The sequence below is a fragment of the Rhinoderma darwinii genome, unplaced genomic scaffold (assembly GCF_050947455.1).
Source record: "Rhinoderma darwinii isolate aRhiDar2 unplaced genomic scaffold, aRhiDar2.hap1 Scaffold_529, whole genome shotgun sequence".
In the NCBI taxonomy this organism is placed as follows: domain Eukaryota; kingdom Metazoa; phylum Chordata; class Amphibia; order Anura; family Rhinodermatidae; genus Rhinoderma; species Rhinoderma darwinii.
The window spans coordinates 19,315-25,714 of NW_027464078.1; the positions used below are offsets into that span (position 1 = coordinate 19,315).

The 6,400-nt window shown below is 41.1% G+C and overlaps 1 protein-coding gene across 1 annotated transcript in view; it reads right to left on the bottom strand.

Annotated features, from left to right (window-relative positions):
* LOC142721923 (uncharacterized) overlaps positions 1-6,400 on the bottom strand; it is a 58,119-nt gene that overhangs the window by 12,682 nt on the left and 39,037 nt on the right. The gene's annotated exons all lie outside the window — the stretch shown is intronic.

Genomic DNA, 6,400 nt, shown 5'->3' on the forward strand with positions numbered 1-6,400 from the left:
ATTAGGATCAGACCCCTATATTAAGATCAGACTCCTATATTAAGATCAGACCCCCTATATTAGGATCAGACCCCTATATTAAGATCAGACCCCTATATTAGGATCAGACCCCTATATTAAGATCAGACCCCTATATTAAGATCAGACCCCTATATTAAGATCAGACCCCCTATATTAAGATCAGACCCCTATATTAGGATCAGACCCCCTATATTAAGATCAGACCCCCTATATTAGGATCAGACCCCTATATTAGGATCAGACCCCCTATATTAAGATCAGACCCCCTATGTTAAGATCAGACCCCTATATTAAGATCAGACCCCCTATGTTAAGATCAGACCCCTATATTAAGATCAGACCCCTATATTAGGATCAGACCCCCTATATTAAGATCAGACCCCTATATTAGGATCAGACCCCTATATTAAGATAAGACTCCTATATTAGGATCAGACCCCTATATTAAGATCAGACTCCTATATTAGGATCAGACCCCTATATTAAGATCAGACTCCTATATTAAGATCAGACCCCCTATATTAGGATCAGACCCCTATATTAAGATCAGACCCCTATATTAGGATCAGACCCCTATATTAAGATCAGACCCCTATATTAAGATCAGACCCCCTATGTTAAGATCAGACCCCTATATTAGGATCAGACCCCTATATTAGGATCAGACCCCCTATATTAAGATCAGACCCCTATATTAGGATCAGACCCCTATATTAAGATAAGACTCCTATATTAGGATCAGACCCCTATATTAAGATCAGACTCCTATATTAGGATCAGACCCCTATATTAAGATCAGACTCCTATATTAAGATCAGACCCCCTATATTAGGATCAGACCCCTATATTAAGATCAGACCCCTATATTAGGATCAGACCCCCTATATTAAGATCAGACCCCTATATTAGGATCAGACCCCTATATTAAGATCAGACTCCTATATTAGGATCAGACCCCTATATTAAGATCAGACTCCTATATTAGGATCAGACCCCTATATTAAGATCAGACTCCTATATTAAGATCAGACCCCCTATATTAGGATCAGACCCCTATATTAAGATCAGACCCCTATATTAGGATCAGACCCCTATATTAAGATCAGACCCCTATATTAAGATCAGACCCCCTATATTAAGATCAGACCCCTATATTAGGATCAGACCCCCTATATTAAGATCAGACCCCCTATATTAGGATCAGACCCCTATATTAGGATCAGACCCCCTATATTAAGATCAGACCCCCTATGTTAAGATCAGACCCCTATATTAAGATCAGACCCCTATATTAGGATCAGACCCCCTATATTAAGATCAGACCCCTATATTAGGATCAGACCCCTATATTAAGATAAGAATCCTATATTAGGATCAGACCCCCTATATTAAGATCAGACCCCTATATTAGGATCAGACCCCCTATATTAAGATCAGACCCCCTATATTAGGATCAGACCCCCTATATTAGGATCAGGCCCCTATATTAGGATCAGGCCCCTATATTAAGATCAGACCCCTATATTAGGATCAGACCCCCTATATTAAGATCAGACCCCTATATTAGGATCAGACCCCCTATATTAAGATCAGACCCCTATATTAAGATCAGACCCCTATATTAAGATCAGACCCCTATATTAGGATCAGACCCCTATATTAAGATCAGACCCCTATAGTAAGATCAGACCCCTATATTAGGATCAGACCCCTATATTAAGAACAGGCCCCCATATTAAGATCAGACCCCTATATTAAGATCATACCCCCTATATTAAGATCAGACCCCTATATTAAGATCAGACCCCTATGTTAGGATCAGACCCCTATATTAGGATCAGACCCCTATATTAGGATCAGACCCCCTATATTAAGATCAGACCCCCTATATTAAGATCAGACCCCTATATTAAGATCAGACCCCTATATTAGGATCAGACCCCCTATATTAAGATCAGACCCCTATATTAAGATCAGACCCCTATATTAGGATCAGACCACCTATATTAAGATCAGACCCCTATATTAGGATCAGGCCCCTATATTAAGATCAGACCCCTATATTAAGATCAGACTCCTATATTAAGATCAGACCCCTATATTAAGATCAGACTCCTATATTAAGATCAGACCCCTATATTAGGATCAGACCCCCTATATTAGGATCAGACCCCTATATTAAGATCAGACCCCTATATTAAGATCAGACCCCTATATTAGGATCAGACCCCTATATTAGGATCAGACTCCTATATAAAGATCAGACCCCTATATTAAGATCAGACTCCTATATTAAGATCAGACCCCTATATTAGGATCAGACCCCCTATATTAAGATCAGACCCCCTATATTAAGATCAGACCCCTATATTAAGATCAGACCCCTATATTAGGATCAGACCCCTATATTAGGATCAGACCCCCTATATTAAGATCAGACCCCTATATTAAGATCAGACCCCCTATATTAGGATCAGACCCCTATATTAGGATCAGACCCCCTATGTTAAGATCAGACCCCCTATGTTAAGATCAGAACCCTATATTAAGATCAGACCCCTATATTAGGATCAGACCCCCTATATTAAGATCAGACCCCTATATTAGGATCAGACCCCTATATTAAGATCAGACTCCTATATTAGGATCAGAACCCTATATTAAGATCAGACTCCTATATTAAGATCAGACCCCCTATATTAGGATCAGACCCCTATATTAGGATCAGACCCCTATATTAGGCTCAGACCCCTATATTAAGATCAGACCCCTATATTAAGATCAGACCCCCTATATTAGGATCAGACCCCCTATATTAGGATCAGACCCCCTATATTAAGATCAGACCCCTATATTAGGATCAGACCCCCTATATTAAGATCAGACCCCCTATATTAGGATCAGACCCCTATATTAGGATCAGACCCCCTATATTAAGATCAGACCCCCTATGTTAAGATCAGACCCCTATATTAAGATCAGACCCCTATATTAGGATCAGACCCCCTATATTAAGATCAGACCCCTATATTAGGATCAGACTCCTATATTAGGATCAGACCCCTATATTAAGATCAGACTCCTATATTAAGATCAGACCCCTATATTAGGATCAGACCCCCTATATTAGGATCAGACCCCTATATTAAGATCAGACCCCTATATTAGGATCAGACCCCTATATTAAGATCAGACCCCTATATTAAGATCAGACCCCCTATATTAGGATCAGACCCCCTATATTAAGATCAGACCCCTATATTAGGATCAGACCCCCTATATTAAGATCAGACCCCCTATATTAAGATCAGACCCCCTATATTAGGATCAGACCCCCTATATTAGGATCAGACCCCCTATATTAAGATCAGACCCCTATATTAAGATCAGACCCCCTATATTAGGATCAGACCCCCTATATTAAGATCAGACCCCTATATTAGGATCAGACCCCCTATATTAAGATCAGACCCCCTATATTAAGATCAGACCCCCTATATTAGGATCAGACCCCCTATATTAGGATCAGACCCCCTATATTAGGATCAGACCCCCTATATTAGGATCAGGCCCCTATATTAGGATCAGACCCCCTATATTAAGATCAGACCCCTATATTAAGATCAGACCCCTATATTAAGATCAGACTCCTATATAAAGATCAGACCCCTATATTAAGATCAGACTCCTATATTAAGATCAGACCCCTATATTAGGATCAGACCCCCTATATTAAGATCAGACCCCCTATATTAAGATCAGACCCCTATATTAAGATCAGACCCCTATATTAGGATCAGACCCCTATATTAGGATCAGACCCCCTATATTAAGATCAGACCCCTATATTAAGATCAGACCCCCTATATTAGGATCAGACCCCTATATTAGGATCAGACCCCCTATATTAAGATCAGACCCCTATATTAAGATCAGACCCCTATATTAGGATCAGACCCCCTATATTAAGATCAGACCCCTATATTAGGATCAGACCCCTATATTAAGATCAGACTCCTATATTAGGATCAGACCCCTATATTAAGATCAGACTCCTATATTAGGATCAGACCCCTATATTAATTTCAGACTCCTATATTAAGATCAGACCCCCTATATTAGGATCAGACCCCTATATTAAGATCAGACCCCTATATTAGGATCAGACCCCTATATTAAGATCAGACCCCTATATTAAGATCAGACCCCCTATATTAAGATCAGACCCCTATATTAGGATCAGACCCCCTATATTAAGATCAGACCCCCTATATTAGGATCAGACCCCTATATTAGGATCAGACCCCCTATATTAAGATCAGACCCCCTATGTTAAGATCAGACCCCTATATTAAGATCAGACCCCTATATTAGGATCAGACCCCCTATATTAAGATCAGACCCCTATATTAGGATCAGACCCCTATATTAAGATCAGACTCCTATATTAGGATCAGACCCCTATATTAAGATCAGACTCCTATATTAGGATCAGACCCCTATATTAAGATCAGACTCCTATATTAAGATCAGACCCCCTATATTAGGATCAGACCCCTATATTAAGATCAGACCCCTATATTAGGATCAGACCCCTATATTAAGATCAGACCCCTATATTAAGATCAGACCCCTATATTAAGATCAGACCCCCTATATTAAGATCAGACCCCTATATTAGGATCAGACCCCTATATTAAGATCAGACCCCCTATATTAGGATCAGACCCCTATATTAGGATCAGACCCCCTATATTAAGATCAGACCCCCTATGTTAAGATCAGACCCCTATATTAAGATCAGACCCCTATATTAAGATCAGACCCCTATATTAGGATCAGACCCCTATATTAGGATCAGATCCCTATATTAAGATCAGACCCCTATATTAGGATCAGACCCCTATATTAGGATCAGACCCCTATATTAAGATCAGACCCCTATATTAAGATCAGACCCCCTATATTAAGATCAGACCCCTATATTAGGATCAGACCCCCTATATTAGGATCAGACCCCTATATTAGGATCAGACCCCCTATATTAAGATCAGACCCCTATATTAAGATCAGACCCCTATATTAGGATCAGAACCCTATATTAGGATCAGACCCCCTATATTAAGATCAGACCCCTATATTAGGATCAGACCCCCTATATTAAGATCAGACCCCCTATATTAAGATCAGACCCCCTATATTAGGATCAGACCCCCTATATTAGGATCAGACCCCCTATATTAAGATCAGGCCCCTATATTAGGATCAGGCCCCTATATTAGGATCAGGCCCCTATATTAGGATCAGACCCCCTATATTAGGATCAGACCCCTATATTAGGATCAGACCCCTATATTAAGATCAGACCCCTATATTAAGATCAGACCCCCTATATTAAGATCAGACCCCCTATATTAAGATCAGACCCCCTATATTAGGATCAGACCCCTATATTAGGATCAGGCCCCTATATTAGGATCAGGCCCCTATATTAAGGTCAGGCCCCTATATTAGGATCAGGCCCCTATATTAAGGTCAGACCCCTATATTAGGATCAGACCCCCTATATTAAGATCAGACCCCTATATTAGGATCAGACCCCTATATTAAGATCAGACCCCTATATTAGGATCAGACCCCTATATTAGGATCAGACCCCTATATTAGGATCAGACCCCTATATTAGGATCAGACCCCTATATTAAGATCAGACCCCCTATATTAGGATCAGACCCCTATATTAAGATCAGACCCCTATATTAACTCTTAACCCATTATGACATACATGTAGGCCTTGATGGTGGATGGCAGTAGGGAGCGGACTCCTGGGCTCAGCCCCCTCCATACGCTGCGGTGTCAGCCGTGTATTACACCAGTCATCTCGCTGTAACACCCAGGGTCGGCGATAACACCTATTCGGGCCGCTCAACCGCTTTGATGCCGTGGCAGCCGCGGCACTTGACACTCTTTTTCAGTACATTATACGGCGCATTAAATGTTGTCGTGCAAAACTTCAACTTGTCCTGCAGAAAACTAGACCTCATACGGCCATAGACGGGAAAAAGAAGTTATGGATTTTGCAAGGCGCGGAAGGAAAAAAAAAATAACGGCTTGGTACTTATTAAACGCCCCGTAATTAAATCAGACCCCGCTATATACTTACCCCCCTCGCGCTGGGCGCCATCTGCTGGCATCCAGTGTCAGGACGTTGTGTGCGCTTCTGCCGCGCCCTCTTTTCGGTCTCCCTCCCCGGCAACCGGGTGAAAATGATGCATCGCCGGGTGAGGAGGCCGAAAATAGGGAGACCCTGGATTGTTTTCTGTTTGTTACCATGGAGATGCATAGGTCTGCATAGGAGCTGTAGATAAAAGACGGTAGG